A 19,346-nucleotide genomic window follows, 5' to 3' on the forward strand; every position below is an offset into this window, starting at 1 on the left:
CCTACTTGCTATGTGACTGTATGCAAATCACTCTCTCCACTGAGCTTGGGGTCCCACAGATCTAGAATCCAGCTCTCCTGGCTGGAGCAGCAGCAATTCTGTTTCCATGGTAACCCAGCTGTCTCTCCAGGGACCATCTGGATCTCCTCACCCTGACAAGGTGCGGCCCAGGCAACCAGGTGTTTGTGTTTTGCAGTGGAAGCTCTGCAAGGTGGTAATTCCCCTCACTGGGGACAGGGCGGTGGCCAGGCAGATGGCTGGAGGGAAGCAGAGCCTCCTTGCCGGCTGCCTGTGCTGTTCTGGGCCCAGAGAGACACAGAACCCAGAGCTCGGGAAGTCTGGCCATGGCTTTCCTTGAAGAGTTATTAACAGATGCTTCATTATATTCCTAGGAAAGCTTCCTGGCTTGTTGAGGCTGGCCAGGTGAGAAACACTGCCTGGGGCTGGACTCCTGTAGGGAATTCCAGAGGACCCAGTCTCACCTGTTTGGGATGAAGAGACACTATTGTCTCTGCAGGAAACAGGAATTACTGGGGGGAAACATTAGCAGTCTGCCTTTCAAACAGGCACATAATTATAATGACGGCAGAAACTCAGCGCACAGGATAAGCTAAATTCACCCCTTCAACGTAAGCTCATGGGTAGCTATTATGTTTAGACTCTGTGATCCGTACTTAGGGAACCCTGTACTCCCAAAGGAGCTCACAGACCCAGACCTGGCAGGGACATGCTTAGGAAAAGATGGTGTCAACAGACCCACAACACAGAACCACACTGTGGGGTGGGGAAGCAGAGAGGCGGGACCAGCCACTTCCAGCAGGAAGTTTCCAACCTGGGCTGGGTTGGGACAGTGAGGGGATAGTCATCTGCCATCAGTTTACATAGGTGAGCCCCTTGACTTACAACAGCCCGCAACAGGGATCCCCGGTGCTTCTTTCCCAGGTGAGGAAACTGAGGCTCAGAGAGGTTAAGTCCCTTGCCCAGGGTCACACAGCTAGGGAGGGACTGAGCCAGGATCAGAACTGACTAGTTGCACCCTGTGTGGGGACGCTGCCCTCCTCTGTAGGTTGCCCTGGGAGGCTCCGGCTGAGCAAAACAGTTCTCTGCCTCTGTCCTTTTGGCTCTTTCTCTCTCTCCCCGCCCCCCTTTCTCCTTCCTCTCTTTCACTCTCCCCGTCTCCTTTCTCCTCCTTTCCCTCTCTCCCCCATTTCCTTTGTCTCTCCCCTTTCCCCTTGGGACACTGCTCCGTGCACCACAGGTCCTGCTGCTCAGCTCTGCCAGGGTCATCTGCAGCATCTGCTCTAGGTGGCCGGCTATCTGCTCACAGGCTGCTGCCCTGCTCCAGCCCTGGGCCACGCCCCCAGAAATGCCTGCTGTTGTTTAGCTCTGCCCCCTCCTGAGGACCCTCAGCCAAGGAAGTGACATCATTGCATACATTCCCATTTCCTCCAGGCTCCGTGTGGTCTTGAGCCCACTCTCAGATGTGCGCCCCAGATGTTTAGAATCACTTCCTCCCAATTAAGCGTCTGCCGGGAGTCGAGGGGCCCGCCTGTGTGCAGGGTCCATGTCTGTTCAAAAGGGTCTCAGAAGAGAGAAAATGGGAACTCCTCCCTGCACAGACGGCGGGAAAGTGGTTCACTGTTGAGCTCCCTGGGGAAGCCGGGAAGCCAGCGCTCTGAAGCATGCTGGATGCGGTGGAGGTGGTGCCTGTGCTTGATTGTCCGCCCGTGTGGAAGCACGAGGATGTGCAGGTGTCCCAGTGGTCTCCAGGGAGAGATTTGAGTGTCATACCCTGGAGACAGGGCCTCTGTGCCTAGTTCTCCTCCCTCTCCAAATGGAAAGAGAACTGTGGGAGGAGAAAAACAAAAGAGAAGAAAGACACAGCCCCTCTAAAGAAGGAGGGCACAGGTGCCAAGGTGGCCCCATGGGTCAAGGCCCAGGGTGTGGACCCCTCCTCCGAGGGCACTCATGCCCTGCTCGGGCTAGGCTAGGTTTTAGGGTTCCGGTCCTGTGCCTCCTCCTGGGGTGCCTTTGCTCTGTGTCAGAGTCACATGTCCACACAGCTAGGCAGATGACACAAAGATGGCATCTCACTGAAGATACAGAAGTGATCAGGGGCACCAGAGTGCCCAGCCCCACCAAGGGGACAGCTGCTACACAGGGGCCACCTGAGGCCATGCGTGACACACACCCAGAACTGCCAGCACTTGTGATTCCACAAGAAGCTTGGAGTTATTGTTTTTGTTTTTGTTTTGAAACGGAGTTTCACTCTTGTCATCCAGGCTGGAGTGCAATGGCGCGATCTCAGCTCACTTCAACTTCTGCCTCCCAGGTTCAAGTGATCCTCTTGCCTCAGCCTCCCCAACAGCTGGGATTGCAGGCAACCACCACCATGGCTAATGTTTGTATTTTTAGTAGAGATGGGGTTTCACTGTGTTGACCAAGCTGGTCTTGAACTCCTGAACTCAGGTGATCCGCCCGCCTCAGCCTCCCAAAGTGCTAAGATTGCAGGTGTGAGCCACCATACCCAGCCCAGGAAGCCTGGTGGGGGGGTTTTTTTGTTTGTTTTTTGTTTTTTTGTTTTGAGACGGAGTCTCGCTCTGTCACCCATGCTGGAGTGCAGTGGCACGATCTTGGCTCACTGCAACCTCCGCCTCCCGTGTTCAAGTAATTCTCCTATCTCCGCCTCCCAAGTAGCTGGAATTACAAGCACACGCCACCACGCCTGGCTAAAATACAATTTTTAGTAGAGATGGGGTTTCACAAAGTTGGCCAGGCTGGTCTCGAACTCCTGACCTCAGGTGATCCACCTGCCTCAGCCTCCCAAAGTGCTGGGATTACAGGCATGAGCCACCGTGCCTGGTCATGCCTGGTGTTTTTAATGCTATTGACCACTCCTGTGCAGCTAGTCCAGTGAGACTGAGGCTGGCTCTTGGGTGGCCAGTGGAGGCATTGGGCTGAAATCATTTGAGGAACAATGGACCCATGAATGATGGGAGGAGGGTCAGTTTTTGGAGAATCTAGTGGAGGTTGGCCATCTTGAGCTTGCCTCCTGCTCTCCTGCTTTAGAGCTGTGTGACTTTAAGGAACTGACTTAACCTCTCTGATCCTCAGCTGTTGCATCAGGAAATGGGGCTAACAGTAACCCTCACTTGGTGCTGTCTGCGTTGAGGATTAAATGGGAGGATATAACGGAAAACTGTGCCCTGCATGTAGTGAAAACTCAGTGTCTTATTTGCTACATCCCAATGACTGAGACAGAATAAGTGAGTGGGTGGTACCCCTGCACCCCTCAAAAAATCACTTATGGGAGGAAGATGGCTGGTATGGGAAGGAGGATACTGTGTGTTGGACAGCAAAGGGGAAGCAGGAGGACGGTGTATTTTTGGAGGTCACAAGGTACATAATAATTCATAATAAGTATACATAATAAGTATTGGTGGTAGTGTTACATTATCGTTACTGTTCCTTTCTGACATGAATGTCAGAGTGTAGAGGGCTTTGAGGATCACCTAGCCCAAGCCCCAGTTTAATCTGAGAAGAGACTGACACAGGGTGGGGGATGCAATCTTCCCAGCATCCCTCATCGTACCAGGGGCGAGGCTGGCATTACTCCTGCTATTATTGCCACCATACCTTTATGTGAAACCCTAACATCATCCTACTACTACTGCCAATCAGTTAAGGAGTTACCATGTTTTAGATGCTAGGCAAAATACTGCATGCACATCCTCTCCTTTCAGCTTTACGAAAATATTAAGGTGCAGGTGCGGAAGGAATGTGAGCTAAACCCCCTCCTGCTTCTTCTGACTTGGTGTCCCTGTGCAAGATGTGCCACTTTGAGCCTCCATTTCCTCATCTGTGGAATGGGAACAGCACCACCTGCCCCCGGGGTTCCAAGCATCCAAGGGGCTAAGTGATAGGAAGTACTGATGCCCAGTACTGGTTCCATGAATGCCTGGGGAATCTGGAGGCTCCCTCTTGGCTCCTGGCTTCCAGCCACGCCCCCGACACCAAGGCCTCTGTCAGTACTGGTTGTTCCTCAGTGCAATTAGGTAATTAGGCCAAATTCAATTACACACCACACTCCCAGGTTTGTCTGGGGCCCAAGGGGGGTGTGGGCTCCCCTTGTTGAGGGGGAGCAGCAGAAGCACTGGCTTGGTTCCCAGGGCTGGGCCTTCCCACTGTGCCTCTCAGAATACTGCCTGCATCCTGCATCACAGCTGGGGAGACTGAGGCAGGGAACACGTAGCATTGCTTGGCCCCTGCCTTAGTCTGTTCAGGCTGCTATAGCAAAATACCTTTGACTAGGTAACTTACAAACAATAGCAATTGATCACTCCCTGTTGCAGAGGCAAGATCAGGCTCTGGCAGATTTGATGTCCAGTGAGGGCACGCTCCCCGTAGATGGCACCTTCTGGCTGTGTCCTCACATGGGTGCAAAGAGCGCCCTCAAGCCTCTTTCATAAGGCACTGGTCCCATTCATGAAGGTGTATTCCTGATGACCTAATCCTCTCCCAAAGGCCCCAGCTCTTCGTACCATCTCAATGGATTAGATTTCAACACGTTAACTTAGAGAGGCACAAACACTCAGACCACAGCAACCCCAAACCGTAGCATCCACAGGACTGAGATCACCATGCCTGATTTTTTTCCCCTCCTGGAGAGCGTCACCCCAGACTGCTGGCCCACAGCTCACCCTCCCTTTCAAATTCATCAGCAGGGGCCTGGCTCCTCATCCCCTGGAAAAGCCCAAAGATTGGTAGGGAGGGTGGGGGGGCCTCAGCTTCCCTCTGCCACCCCTGGATTTGCAGCAGTTTCCCCTCCTAGCTGCAGGCTGGCACCCAGCTGCTGCCCAACACTTTGATCGGCATATGGATCTTTTGGGAGAGCAGGGGCTCCAGTGAAGTTGGGCAAACCAGAGTGTATATATGTCTTTAAGGGTCTTGCCGGGGGAGTCAGGCGACAGCAACCCAGGCTGAGGGCAGCAAGATGGCCCTCCTGAAGACCAGGCATGACACTTCTAGGGACCACATCATCTGAGTCCTTGAATGCCAATCTAAGGAGCTTGAACTTGATCTTGACACCCCTGGGGAGCGAAAGAACATTTTAGACAAGGGATGACATGGTCAGATTTGCCTCAGCAGGTAGAGGAGGGACCTGGGTGCTAGAGGCAGAGAACATAGTTTGGAGGCTGGTGCAGTTGCCAGAATGCCAGGACACCAGTCTGCTGGGGTGGAAGTGTGCCGTGTGTGGAGGGAGAGAAGCAGAGGTGACTCCCCAGCAATGCCTCGTGCCCACGCCCTTCCCTGGGCCTCGGAAGCTCAGGTGGTGACATGGCTGTTTTATGCTTGACTCTTGACTTACCAGTTCTGAGGATGGTACACAGCACCTTTCCCAGGGAAAAGGTCTTAACTTTGGATTTCATTCTGAAATGAAAGTGGTTTTATGGAATTTTTCTTGTAAGTCCAAAGATAATACATACTATGTGTAGGACAATCAAGGAATACAGAAAATTATAAGAAAGTAAAGCTGACATCCCACCACTGTGGAATAACTTGGTGAATATCCATTAGTCATGCAGGAAACATTTAACATACTTAATAGATAAACATACTTAACAGATAAACCACAAATAAATATAGGAGAATGGAACCATAGAGGGCCTGCCACCTTGGAACCAGCGTCTTTGCCTTGACAAAATGATGTGTGTTGTAGACCTCTTGCCTGGCCCACCTGTCAGCCTACTCCGGCCTTTACAGGGAATTAGCAGGAGTCAGTTCAATAATGACATTTCTTCTTGGAGCCTACCCAGCCAGACTTGGGGAGGCCAGTGCCCCCGGCAGCAAAGAGAGGTATGGCATCTACACTAGATGTCTTCACTGGGGGAGAGGGGATTAGGGTCCAGAGAGGGACAGTGACCTGCACCTGGTCACACAGCAAGCTCCCAAGCCCCTTTCCAGGTAGCATCTGTCTCAGTTGGGGACTTGGCCTCCTGGGCCAAAGAGCACGCAGTTCTGTGAGCTCAGCTCTGCAGGCCCTGATTTCAACATCAGGCCTCCCACTCCTTGCCCTGCCCTGGCGGCCACCTTTGGATTTCCCCCAGACATTCCTATGCAGCCTGTCAGCTCATGTCCAGAGCCTCTGGAGGTGGGGGACACCTGGGACCACACTGGGGAATGAAGGAAGCCGCTGGCTCCCCTCATCTGCCATGGACCAGGAACAAGGGGCTGGAAGGGAGCAGGCACCCGGAGAACCTCCTCTCACATGGGGTGGTGAAAGGAAGGCAGGAAGGCTGCACCGGGTGATGAAGGACTCCTGGCAAACTTTTCATGGGCTTGGGAGCTTCCTAAAACTGCGCAATTGCTGCCCAGAGCACACCGAGGTGCTCGGGCTTGCTTCTCAACCACCTCTCCTCTCCTTTTACCTCTCCTAGCACCCTACAGCAGGCCTCAGAAGCCATAAGCCCACCAGTACAGGGTCCCTTCTGCAATTCTCCATCCTCAGCTCATATGCCTCAGGTGACAGGCTGCTCCCTGCTACTCCCTGGCAGCCCTGACTGTCAGAAATTCCTTCCTTCTTTGAGCCCAAATCAGGTTCACCCACCCATCTTCAGGATGCATGTGACTCCCACAGTAGGTGAGGGAAAGAGCCGACAAGTCCAGGTCTAGCCCCGACCTCCCTGTGAGCGGGAGGTACCGAGTAGGATGGACCCATCCCATCAGAATCCCACACTGTGCTGGGAAAAAGAGGCAACTGATGGGCAAGAGTCCTTTAGAAGAGCATATCTGCCTAGCACTTTGCAGTTTGCAGGGCATGCCCTGGACGCTACAGTTGGCAGGAATACAGTGCCAGGATAGACAGCTTGGGGCCGTGGAACAAGCCAGGAGTCTGGGGTTCTAGTCCTGGCTCTACAACTAATATGCCATGTGACTGGAGGCAGTCCCTGCCTCCTCTTTGAACCTCAGTTTCCTCATTTGAAGAGGGAAACAAGGGCCTCTTTACTCTGATGTCGACTGAGCTGGCTTGATTGCAAATGGATAAGTAGAGGCTCTGTCAAGAAAGGGGCTGGAAGGAATAGGCCACACATGGTTTCCAGGCACGATGGGTCCGATGGTGGCTGGGACACCTGGTATAGTAGCCCTGCCTGGTCCTGCAGCCTGGGCCAGAGTGTGTGAGTGGCCCCAAATCTTTTCCCAAAGTGAGCCTCACTTTCTTCCGCTGCAAAGTGGAAGCTTTGTGCTCAGCTGCCTTGTGAGCCTTTGTCTGGGAAGCATCAGGAACGGAATTTGGCTGCTCCAGCCCAGACAGGGAGGTGTGCTGCACAGCCAGGCAGGCAGACAGACAGTCCGGCAGGAAGGCAAATTGCATTTCCAACTGCAGAGAGCTTATGTCAGTCCAACCCTGGGGCCATTCGGAAGCCCCCATCAAAGCTGTGTCCTGGGAGAAGCAATGAAACCCCAGGACTGCTGAGGCATGGACATTCGAGCTGCCTTTGCCGTCTCTTCCCTTCAAAGGCGACTCCAGAAATCAATGGGAAGAGATTCATTAGAGACCTGGGTGGCGCGCTCCCCACCACCTCCGGCAGCCCCTTTGTTAACCAGCCTGAGCTTCCTGTCTGAACAGGCTGCCTGCCCCTGAGAAACAGGTTCTAGGAAGCAGGTCGGAGACCTAGGCTCCGGGCAGGGCAGCAGGGCCACCACACACCCTTAGAGGCTGTGATTGTTCACTGTGCATGCAATCATTCTTGGTTCACTCATTCATTCAGGCAGCTGGTCCTTGTTTCATTCATACAGCTAATATTTATAAAGCATCTGCCTGGCATATTTTAGATACTGTCAATATAACACATCCAAAACAGACTAAAGTCCCAGTTGACATGAAGCTTGCCTTTTAGTGAGGGAGACAGCGTTAAACAAGGTAAATAATTGAAATACACCAGCCAACAATGCTAAGGACAAAGCCACGTCAGGAGACTCACAGGCATGTCAGAGGGGGCTGAGTTGTGGTCAGTGTGGTGGCGGGGGCTTCCCAGTCAAGGGGTCCCCCGAGGGAAAGCCTGCAGGAGGCGGGGATGTGGGGATGGAGCCAGGGCCACCTGGAGAAGAGCATTCCTGGCAGAACCCCTGGAGGTGCGTCGGGTGCATTCACAGCTAGAAGGGCATCGAGGCTGGACCAGAGTAAGCCGAGGGGGACTGGAGGGAAATGAGGTCAGAGAGATGACAGAGACTGGAGGCTGGGTCACGCGGGGGCTCAGCCACAAGGACTTGCATTTTACACCAACGGAGCCAGAGCAACATGAGGAAGGGTGTTAAGCAGAAGAATGTTTTGTGACTTAGGTTTTAACGGATCCTCCATTTTAGTTTGCTAAGGCTGCCATAACAAAGTGCCACACAGCGGGTGGCTTACACAATAGCGATTCACTGTCTCACAGTTCTGGAGACCTAAAAGCCCAGAGGAAGGTGTCAGTAGGGCCAAGGTCCCTCAGAAGGCTCTAGGGAAGGATCTTCTCCAAGGTTCTCTCCTCGCTTCTGGTAGTTTCTTGGCTTGTGGCAACATAACTTCAGTCTTCACGTGGCATTGTCCCTGCATGCATGTCTCTGTGTCTAAACTTCTTTTTATAAGGACACTAGTTCTGAGGGATTAGGGCCCACCCTAATGACCTCATCTTAACGTGGTCATCTGCAAAGGCCCTACTTCCTTCCAAATAAAGTCACATTCACAGGTTCTGGGGGTTAGGAGTTCAACATTTTTTGTGGGGACACAGTTCACTCCCTAACACCATGGCTTCTCAATTGGTCTTTCCCAGGACCTGGTGTTAGGTGGTCTCACCCTCGTTTTACAAAGGAGGAGGTCGAGGCTCTGAAAGCCTAACAGCTCGTCAGGGCCACCAGCTAGTCAGAACTTGTTTCCTGAGCCTCAGCCTCCAAATCCAGGCTCCTCCCTTCCCTCCGCAGCGCCTCAGTTAGCCCGGAGAGCATGGCCAGTTCCTTCCTGTCTCCGCCCCAGCCCTGGGGGCAGCCCCAAGCCCTACCAGCTCCCCGCTCGCCCCCTCCCCGCTCGGTAGCCTGGGGCTGAGCAGGTAGCTGAGCAGGCTCCTCTGAATGATCATTTTGTGTCTGGTTCACGTGCCCCCTCCCCTCAGAATCCTCTCTTCTCCTCTAGCCTGGCAGGATGCTTTCCTGGAACCCCAGTAACCTTGCCCTTGTAGAACTTCTCGGAGGTACTGAGTGGAGGTGTGGGGCACCGGGTGGTATTGTTTTCAAAATGAAACGATTATAGGATTTGGGTGGAAGCCAAATGCAGACTTGTGGGAATGCAGCCTGGGTCCAGGATGAGTGGCCCTGCTGGAGGATACGCCCAGGAAGGGGAGCGGGGTGCAGTGGCAGGAGGCTAAGAGGCATGGAGGTCTCACTGTGCATCGTGTCCCTGTCCCCCACTCAGGTGGAGCCCCAGCAAACTCAAAATGTCACACAAATGCTTACAAATGCATAGATGCTAAACTCTAAAAAGAAACACAATGAAGCAAGAACTATTTCAGTATTTGTAATGTGGTATGAGGGAAAGAATATAAAACAGAGTTGGGGGCATGAGCTCTCATCACAGCTCTAATTGACTGTGTGACCTGGAGGTCACCTTCCTTCTCTGGATCCTAGACTCCCACCTTGGGAATATGTGATGGTTATCAATGCATACTTTTGAACTGGATTGCCAAGTCATTTAAACCCTTGGGCAAATTGTCTAAACCTCCCTGCGCCTCTGTTTTAGTTTCTGTACAGTGGAAATAGCTCCTGTCAGAAAGGTCTGGTGGTGAGGATTGTTAATACTTGGAAAATGCCTGGAAGTGTGCCTGCCAACCAGCAAGCTCTCAGTAACCATGAGCTGCTTATTACACCAGGAGAGCAGAGGCCAGGATCCTGCTTGGGCCCCTAGCTCTGTGACCCCGTGTGTGGACACAGGAGGGGTTCTGAGGTCTGGTGGCGATGCCTGCGTTGGCCAGGAGCTCAACCGCAACTGTCCCTTTCATCTTAAAGACTAAGTGAAGACTTGAGGAGGTTGACCAGGATGAGGGGGGAAAGGGAGTAGGGACAGAGAGAACAGTGTCATAAAGACACATGAGAGTTTATGCCCTGACCCCTCAGAGGTTGGCAGAAGCCCCAGGAAGGGGTCTCTGGAGGCAGAGCCCCTGAGTTGTCTCATGCCCCAGGGCTGCTGTTTGAGCCTTCCTTGGGCAACTGAGCTGGCTGTGTGATAGCTGCTCCATGCCAGGTCCCCGGTATGTGTGCATCCATTTGTTGAATGCCCACTCCATGCTCTACACTCCCACGTGTCCTGAGAAGGACCAGGGATGTGAAGGTGGATGGCCCAGGCAGCTCCCAGGGCCTGAGCTCATGCCTGTCATTCTCACGTGGACACGTGGCTGGGGCCTCCTTGTCCACCTCACCCTCCCTCTGAGCGCCTACGCCCGCATGGGTGACATCTCCGAGTCATAGGATCCTTGCTCAGCCCTGCTGAATCAGCAGACCCTGCCTGAAGAAGAGCTCTGTGTCTCAGAACCCAGCACCCAGCAGAGCCGTCCCTGGCTTCATTGTGCTCCCTCTAAGCGGTCAGAGGGAGCCTGGCTTTTGTATGCTGGTCTTTCCTTGCTAGTGGCCTCTCAGCCCCCAGGCCTCCCACTATACAAAGCCTTATACAGGAGGTGACCCAGCCCAGAACCACTTTGACCCCTGGGTGACCTACATCCTAGGTGGCTTGATTCTTTTTACTGGGTAATGCTGGGACAGGATCCAGGAAGCCCATCCCTCTGTGGGTAAACAGGGGAGCCCTGGAGAAGGCCCCTGTCTGCGCCCCCAGCTTGACTGGAAGGGTCCCCACCCGCCCCCACCCCAACCCCACCCAGTTGGTCTTGCAGAGGCAGGCTCCGCATGGCAGGCTCCTCCAGCTGGGTAAAGCATCCTCCCTCCTCTTGCTCTCCCGAGCAAGCCACCACTGCCTTCCCGGCTGCAGCGCCGTGATTTATCGGCGGCTCCTCCTCGCCAGGGCCCACGGCAGGAGGAGTTCAAACACCCGCGAGAAAAGCCACCCGCTATTGATCCCCGCGTCAGGCCTCCCAAGTGCTGGCGGGCATTCATCAAGGAGCTGCAGCGCGGGGGCTGCAGCTCGCCCTTTCTTCTTCCTTTCTTCTCTCTCCCAAGTCATTCCCCCGGGGCTTTGCCCCCCTTGCCGAGGTCACTCAGAGAGCTCACCGAGTGCCTGTGAGCTGAGGTGGAGAGCGCCTTTGTCTGCGGCCTCTTTGCTGTAGATCCTTATCAAGGGGGTGGAGCGGGCTGCTTTGGGCCCCAGGCTTTTGAGCAAATCTTTGGAAGTTGGAGAAGTGGAGTTGGAACTTGGAACAAGTGGAGAAGGCCCTCTGAAGCAGAGACTGGTTGGAGTGCCCGTATTTCTGTAGACCGGAGGCGTGTAACTAGAAAGAGTTTGCTAACCAAGTGGGCCAGAGAGAGCCTTGAAATTAGCATCTGAAAACCCCAGCTTTGGCCTGAAGGCCTCCCGTGCAGTCTGGTGAATGGATGCTTGAAAACAATTTGTTTTCCTAATTACGTAAATCTAGTGAAGAGTATTTATCTTTTTTTTTTTTTTTTTTTTTTTTTTTTTTTTTTTTTTGCTTACCTGGGGAAAGTCTAAAACCTCTGGTCTCAAGCCAGAGGAGCGTATATTAATTCTCTTCTCCAGCCCCACCCTATGACTTCCCAGAGTGGGTCCCTGGGAGAACAGGGAGATGGGGTAGGGAGACTGGCAGGTTGTCTTTATTGAAGTTTCCTGGGCAATGCCACCAGGTCTGTCCCCCTCTGGTATAAACCTCTGCTCAATTCCAGTCCAAATTCTGGCTCAACCTACCAAAGTGGTTTTGCTGAACTCAGCTTCTGGGGCTGGCCACATGGTACCAACACATATAGGATATCTCAAAAATGAATTTGGAAGTCCCAAACATGCGGGTCTTTGGTGGCTCAGAAAGCACTAAGGATCAGATTAGAATAGTGAACTGTCATTGCACAGAATGGGGAAGGGTTTGTGTTCTGGTTATTTCAGATAGTGGCTCTTTGGATTCTGGATAATGGAGGTCCAAGTGCTGACATTGTTAAAAACCAGATTAACAGTAGAAACCAGATCTTAGGTACATCCATCTCAGTGTTCTCTTGGGACACGTGAGCCATATTGTCCCACCCCATCTGTTTTCTCGGTGTCATTTGCTGAGCAGTGGGCTTTAGAGTAGGTCAGTCATCTGGAGGATCTGCAGTGGGGAGATGGGCGAGTCTTCACTGGACCCCTGCCTGCGGTGCTGCTTGGGAGGGCAGGGCCCCAGTGAATGTCTCAGTGAGTAAATGACTGTCCCCAAAGAAGCCATAATAACCTACGAGGAGATGAGATGGAGGTGAGAATAAGCAGAGCCTGGAATTTGTGCAAAGCTGAAGGGAAGTCCTTCCCCTGGCTGCCCTGGGGTTGGCCTGCCAGTAAGGGGATGCCAATTAATTTCTCTTGCAGGAAGCTAGTTCGTGTCCAAAAGGCTCAAGTTATGAAGTACGAATTAATCCATTTAACCACCTCCTCGGAGGGAAAGCCCATGACAACTGCATTTTCAAATGCCATCCTGAAAGCGATATTTCAAGCGGCAGTGGGTGGGATTAGAGCCTGCTAACGATTTATGTCAAACAAGAAGCAAGAACATAATTTCTAGATAAGTGATTTGTCCCAGCAACTTCCAGGGCCGGCAGGAAGGTTTAGGGGCCAGCCAGAGGCTGAGCTGAGAAGAGGGGATGGAGTCAGGAGATGTCACCTCAAAGGCCAGTGAACCTGGTCAGCTCCCGGTGTTGGCCAGGGCAGCAGGGCATGGCAGTCCAATACAGAGGAGATTTTAAAGACAGTCATGGCTGCCCTTCTTTGGGGATGAATGATGGGGCCTCACTTACCTTCCTAAGTGTTTGGGGCAGTTAGGTCACCACACCAGCAACTTTCACAGGCAGGTGGGTGGGGCTGGGGGAGGGAGCTATAAAATACAGTTTCTCCCGAGGGGGTAATGATGACAGGGAGTGCCCATGAAAGAGGGAGGGGCGAAGATCTCTGGAGGTGGGACAGCAGGTGGGCTTCCAGGGGTGTCTAAGGGGCAGAGAGGTGGGGGGTGAGCAAGCGCTCAAAGCCCGGAGCCCTTGCGACAGACTGGCTGGAAGGAAGAGGCCTCGGCCACCACAGGATGCAATGTCAGGAAGGCAGCAGCTCCCGGGGCGGGGCAGGGCCGCGCGCAGCCGCCCCCGGCTTCCCTCCTGCCGCCAGCTCCTGGTCACAGGAACTCCCCGAAGTCGGGGAGCGGGAGCGTACGTGCGCGTGTTCACCCTGTCCTGGGCCCCTCGCTCGGGGAATCCCGGGGGTGCCAGGGCACCCAGGGTCAGGGAAGTAAGATGCCGGGCCGCCTACCTTCTCCACCCCGTAGCCCGTTCCGAAAATCCTTTAAACCGAGATTTAATCTGGATGCCTAGCCCCGCCCTCCCCTCCCCTCCCCTCCCCTCCCCTCCCCTCCCCTCCCCCCGGCCGAGGCCCCCTCCAGTTCAGCTCCCTCCTCCACCCCCTCCCCGCCGTGGACCCTCATTAGCATGCCCACTTGGGAGGATTCGCTGGGGGGCGGGAGACACCCGAAGTCATCCACCGCCAGCGCCTTCCCGGCGGCCTCCTCGGGCGACAGCGCTCCGGGAGCCCCACTCGCACAAGTGTTGCTTCCAATTAATTGCCTAGGCGGGGGAAGGAAAGGGGCCTCGTCGCCGCCCCCGCCCGGAGGCTGGAGTGCTGCTCGTCGGGTCGTGCGTTCGCTCGGCAGCGGCGTGCACCAGCACCACCCCTGCGTGCAAGTTTGAAATGTGAGCTGCCTCCGATTCATACTCGCTCGCGCTCCCTCGCAGCGAAGTGGCTGGGCTGACGGTCTGCGCGCGCGAGTGAGTGCGGGCGGCGGGCTGGGGGGCGGGGGTGCGGACGGCGAGGCTCGCGGGGCGGGGAGGGCGCGCGCGAGCCGGGGCTCCCTGGAGACGCCAAGGCAGGTCTGCTCGCCTTTCATCTTCCTCCCGCGCTCCTCCTCCTCCTCCCTCCCCTCCCCCCGCCGCGGCTGGCCTGGCCTCCCCCGGAGCCCCCAGCCCCACGCGGGCACACGCAGGGTGGGTGGTCACGCCCGCAGGGTCCGCGAGCGCGGCGCAGAGCGCGGGCCGTGGGAAGTTTCTCCGGCGCGCCCCGTGCGCCCCCGCCCCCCGCGCGCCCCCGGCCCATCCCCGTCCCTGGAGAGCTGTCGCTTGCGCCCGGGCGCGCGGCTGGCTGCCTCCTCGGCGGCGGCGGCGGCGGCCCCATTAGCGGAGCCTCCGCCTGTGATTGGCTTCGCCCGGGAAGCTGGAGACGGGCGATGAATAATTGATGTGTGCGGTGCGGTAGCCGGACGGCGGCGGCGGTGGCGGGCAGCAGCGAGCGGGAGCGCGGGAGCCGGAGCGCCCTCGGAGCGGGCAGCGCGGAGCGAGCGGGCGCCGGACCCGCCCGGGCCCCCGCGCCGCCGCCGCCGCCGGGGCGCGGAGCGGGGATGCAGGCGGCGCCCGCTGCCTGCGCGCAGCCTTTGTTCGGCGCTGGCTGAATCCTACCCGGAGTCGCTCGCCGCGGCCGCCGCCGGCCGGGCCCCAAGCCCCCGAGGGCGCCAGGGCGGGATCGCGACCGGTGCAACTTCTAGGTAAGTGCGGGGCCGGAGGGGTCGGCGCCTGGGCGCCCACGGGCCGGGCCCTGGGCTCCCTCCGGGCGCGGGGGTGAGTGTGCGTGCCTGTGTGTGACAGAGGAGGGCCGGTGCATTGTGGGTAGCGCCGTGTGCTGCATGGTGTCAGCCCCAGGCTTGGCCGCGAGAGTGGCACCGGCGTGCACCGGGCCGGTTTTGTGTGCCCACAGACGGGGCCTTCATTTCTCTTTGGGGCCACGGGGCAGAGTGCGCCCCCACCCAGGTCCCTGAAGGTGAAGTGTTGGCTCTCCAGCAGACATTTTACGAGGCTCTGTGCTCAGTCGGCTCACGCTGCAAAAATAAGAATCGGCCAGGATGCCTTCGGAGGCAGCGCCTGAGGGTCCTCGACTTCAAGCTGCTCCTTTGTCAGAATGCAGCCCTGATGCCTCCAGCGCGTAGAGACCCCACGGGCACTGGTGATGCCACCATTGCGGCAGGGTGCCCTTCGCAAAGGTGGTGGGTGCCGAATAGACTTCTGACAAGTGTTTGCTGGCAAGCTGGCTAGAGGAGAGAGGTGGATTTGCACCAGAGGGCAGGAAGCAGCCTTTCAGGAGATGCCTGGTTGTGAGGACCTTGTACAAGACCTTGGAGAAAGAGCCCCTTGATAGGGACTAAGAGGCGGCTGCCTGGGGTCCTGAGCATGTGGTTTTGGTATTGGTGTCTTCGAAGCCAAGCCATGGTGCGGTGGGCACCAGATAGGTACCAGTTCCTGGGTCCAGAAGCCCTCTGGGGGGAAACTAGGAGAGGTCAGCTGGCACTTCTTTAGATGGGTTTCAGGAGACTGTCATTCCTACAGTGGGGACCCAGTCCCTTCGCCCTTGACCATCAGGCGAGACTGCCAGATGAGTGTTGAGCAGGGCTGATGGCTCTTCCAGCAGGAAGGCTTTGTGTGGCAGGTGGCATGGAGTTGGTGCTTCTCATTGGCCCATCTTTGAGAGTGGCCACAGAAATTGGGCTGAGGAGAGAAATCAGGCTGAGAGTCAGAAATCTGGCTGAGGAGTGAGTTGGGGTGAAAAGGCCGTGCCATCCTGAAGTCAGGGTGACCCCAGATGTTACATGGGGGCTCCGGCTCCCCCAGTTATGGGGCTCTGGGCCTGAAGCTTATCTCCCATCTGCTATGGAGGAAAGGCCCTGTCCCAGGGGTTGGGTGGAAGGGTGACTCTTGGAGTCCACGTGGCTCCTAACAAGACTTTCCCCTTTTTTTGTGTATAAGCCAGGCAGTGACTACCCTCCAACTAGCTGGATTCAAGTCCCCTTCTGAGCTATTTTTATCCTGAACTTCCTTAGTGAGAAACCACCAAACGGCGATGCTTTGGTGAGAATCTAGGTCTTTACCGGAAGCGCAGCCTGCACAGAGTTTACACCTCGCTTCATAAGGCTGCCTCCACTGCCCTGCACAGCCCTCCCCTGGCTCAGAGCCCCTGTGCCTCTCTCATGCCTCTTGATTCTCATCACAGCCTGTGCGCTCAGGGACTTTTGAGCCCCAGTTTCAGATGGGAAAACTGATGTGCCCGAGATCATCCAGTTGGGGATGTAGGGGGCCAGGCCTGGCTCCAACAGGAGCAAGACCTTGACTGCCAGCAGGCTCCCTAAAGGCAGGGACCACGTGTTTCTCATCACCGTATGCCCCAGTGCCAACTGTGGTGCCTGGCGGATGGTGGGTGCCCAGTGGCTGCTGAATGATGATGGCACGAGTGGAAGGCTGGTTGTGTGTGTTTTCCCCATTGGAGTTGGGACGGGGTGGGGGGGCAGAGGGATTGAAAGAGCACTTCCAGATCTCATTCTGCATTGGTTGAGCACCCAGTCCATGCAGTCCCTGGGAACTCTGAGATGAGTCCCTAGTCTGGAGTCAGGCAGCTAGAGGGAGAAAGGTGCTTCCACAGAGGTTCTGTGGAAGTCTTGCCCGGGGCTTCCTGAATGTTGCCCCAGGGAGTAAGGAGTGATTGAGCTGGGTCTGAGATGACGCCATTCAGTACAGTAGCCACTGGCCACATGTGGCTGTTTGTGAATTTCAATTAATTAAAGGGATGAGTTAAGCTTATCCTTGGCACTAACCACATTCAAGCACTCAGTAGCCATCGAAGGCTGGTAGCCGCCTTGTTGGGCAGCTCAGACTCTAGAACATGTCCACCACAACAGGAAGCTCCATGGACGACAGACAGTGCTGTCCAGGAGGATAGACTTAAGACAGAGGTGCAGTGAGGACACTAGCTCAGAGCCCACGAGTGTAACAGTGCAGGCGAGTCTGTTAGATAAAGAGACCTCCTGTTTCCCTAGCATTTGTTTTGTGGCAGCCTGCTGCGGGGAAGGAGTAGACCAGCCAGGCATTCCCATTTAACACAGGAGAAAACTGAGGTTCACTTTTGCCCAAGGTCATCCAGCAAGAGGGTGGCATGAGTCCCAGGTCTCCAACCCCTCGGCCAGCACTCTGTCCTCCAGCAGAGGTCAGCCAGGGGGCACGAGTGGGCAGCGGTCCCAGGAGCAGCCTCAGACCTCCCTGAGGGACAGTCTTGGTGCCGGTAGGCGTCAGTCCCTGTGAAGTCATCCATCGATCGGGCGGGAGCGCCAGCTCAGCCTCGGGTCCTCAGGAACAGAGAGTTCTGTGCTGGCAGAGCTGGAAGGAGCGGGCGCGAGGCTCTCTGGGCAAGGGAGGTGTTTACCTTGAGCGATGCGGCATGGGTCCCTCGGGAGAGGCTGGCTCCTCCATGGGGAAGGAACTCCTCAGTGGGGCCTGTGGCTGGGATCCTTAGCACCACCTCAGAGAGAGGGGTACAGGCCCGAACCCAGCGGGGAGAAGGATTTCGGGACCTTTGACTGGTACAGAGTGCACCTCACCCTTGCTCTTGCCCCGCCACGCCGTGTCACAGAGCATCTGCTGGGCCTCCCTCGCCCTCCTTCCCCAAGCCTCAGCTGCAGGAGGAAACTCTCCCAGGGCCTGGCAGAGCAGCAGCTGCCTCACGAGGGAGCCTGCAAAGGGAAAAACAAGGCCCCCACCCTCGAAGCACTTCCAGCTTCCCAGGGAGCTCCCTGGCCAGACACCACAGGCAGGGAAGGAAGGCCAGCCCACTGGCCAGAGGGCCGAAGGGACTTCCTGCCCCAAGGTCACATGGCAGGAGAGGCCATGGATGGAGCCAATGCCCTCTCCCAGCCCACTGCAAATCCCAGTCTCCCAGTGGGAACTTGTGGTTTATGATTTCATTGTGCCTGCTGCCTGGTTTCCTGCTCCAGCCCTGAGGTGAGGGTTAGCTTCCTGTGGCCTTGTCCGTGTGTCCTGAGGTGCCCACTCCCCCAGCAGCAGGCCTCGCTGCCACCTCCAGCTCCCATGGCCCTGACCTGACTGAAGTGGGAGGTCTGAAAATGCGGTGGCTTTCTGCAGGGACCCCCGCACACCAGAAAGAGGGTTCTTCAAGGCCCATCAGGGCAGCTTGAGGGATGTGAGGACCTTTGGCGACACTCTCAGCTTTCTAGTCCTCTAGAGGGAGAAAATGGTCAGGGGCCGGGGCACTGATGAGGCCTTTCCGGGGAGTCCTTCCAGGACCCATAGTGAGTCCCTCGGGGAAGCTCACAGTGTCCTCGTTCCCCAGGATCTGATGGGCTGTGTGCCTTTCCAAACTGATGCACAGAGCTGGGAGCTACCCCCATCACCCAGAGTACTGGGCGTGAGGACCCCTGGGTGGGCCAGCCAGGCAGTCTGCTGTCCCCCTGCCTGGCCAGGCTCAGGAAGTATGACCCTTTTCCTCCCTCTCAGTAGCCCCAGCCATGGCCCTGACTTCTCCTTAGAGCCACCCTGGGGCTTCTCTAAGCCGCAGAGACCCTGCTGGGTTCCCCAACTGCTCCCACCCCCCGTAGGGTGAGGCCAGGCCTTAGAAGTGCCTGGCCTGGGGCAGTGGTGCTGCTTTGTGTGTACTGGGTGAATGGAGAACAGGGGATTTAGCCAGGACACTCACATTTTCTGAGACTGAGGCTCCCAAACCACCCTGGAGAGTTGTTGGGTCTGAGGGGAGGCCCGGCCCCTGTGATTTGGCTTGTAAAGCTCCCCAGATAATTCTGATGCTATTGGTAGAATCATGGCTCCCAACACTAGCTCTGAAGTGATTGTATCTGTAGTCTGGTGCCAAATTAGTGTGTGACCTTTGGCAAGTCACTTCCCCTCTGGGGGCCTGAGTGTCTCATCTCTGCCTCATCTTTATCTCATCTCTAAAAGGTAGACTCCACTCCAGGGCCTCAGTACCAGCCCTGTGCCAGAGAGGTGGGGAGAGAGGAAAGTGAGAAAGAAGCTTGGGCCATGTCTTTGGGTGCCACCACCCGCATCTGGGTGTGCAGTGGGAAATATTAGGGTGCAGCACGGCAAGAGAGAATTAGATGAACAGAGGCCTATGCTCTACACCCCAAGAGCTATAGAAGGAAGAGGGGAAAATGGTGACTTTCAGGCTGGAGCGGCCTGAAACACTTCCCAGGTGGAACTTGATTTTGGAAATGGGCAGGATGAGAAAGGACTGTTGGGTGGGAGGACTAGTAGCTGCGAAGGCTTGGAAACCAGGAGAGGTATGGCGCTTG

At 56.0% G+C, this 19,346-nt stretch overlaps 1 protein-coding gene across 14 annotated transcripts in view; it reads left to right on the forward strand.

Annotated features, from left to right (window-relative positions):
• Window positions 1-19,346, forward strand: part of ZMIZ1 (zinc finger MIZ-type containing 1) — a 248,043-nt gene that overhangs the window by 160,485 nt on the left and 68,212 nt on the right. The window contains exon 1 of one of the 14 annotated variants that reach the window (XM_016918732.4): window positions 13,349-13,980. The exons of 8 other annotated variants lie outside the window; for them this stretch is intronic. The gene's annotated coding sequence lies outside the window, so the exon portion shown is untranslated. Of the gene's footprint in view, window positions 1-13,348; window positions 13,981-14,477; window positions 14,751-19,346 lie in introns of those variants that run through there. 5 more of the 14 variants (XM_063781915.1, XM_063781916.1, XM_063781917.1 and 2 more) reach the window with 5 other exon arrangements.

The sequence above is a fragment of the Pan troglodytes genome, chromosome 8 (assembly GCF_028858775.2).
Source record: "Pan troglodytes isolate AG18354 chromosome 8, NHGRI_mPanTro3-v2.0_pri, whole genome shotgun sequence".
Taxonomy (NCBI): Eukaryota; Metazoa; Chordata; class Mammalia; order Primates; family Hominidae; genus Pan; species Pan troglodytes.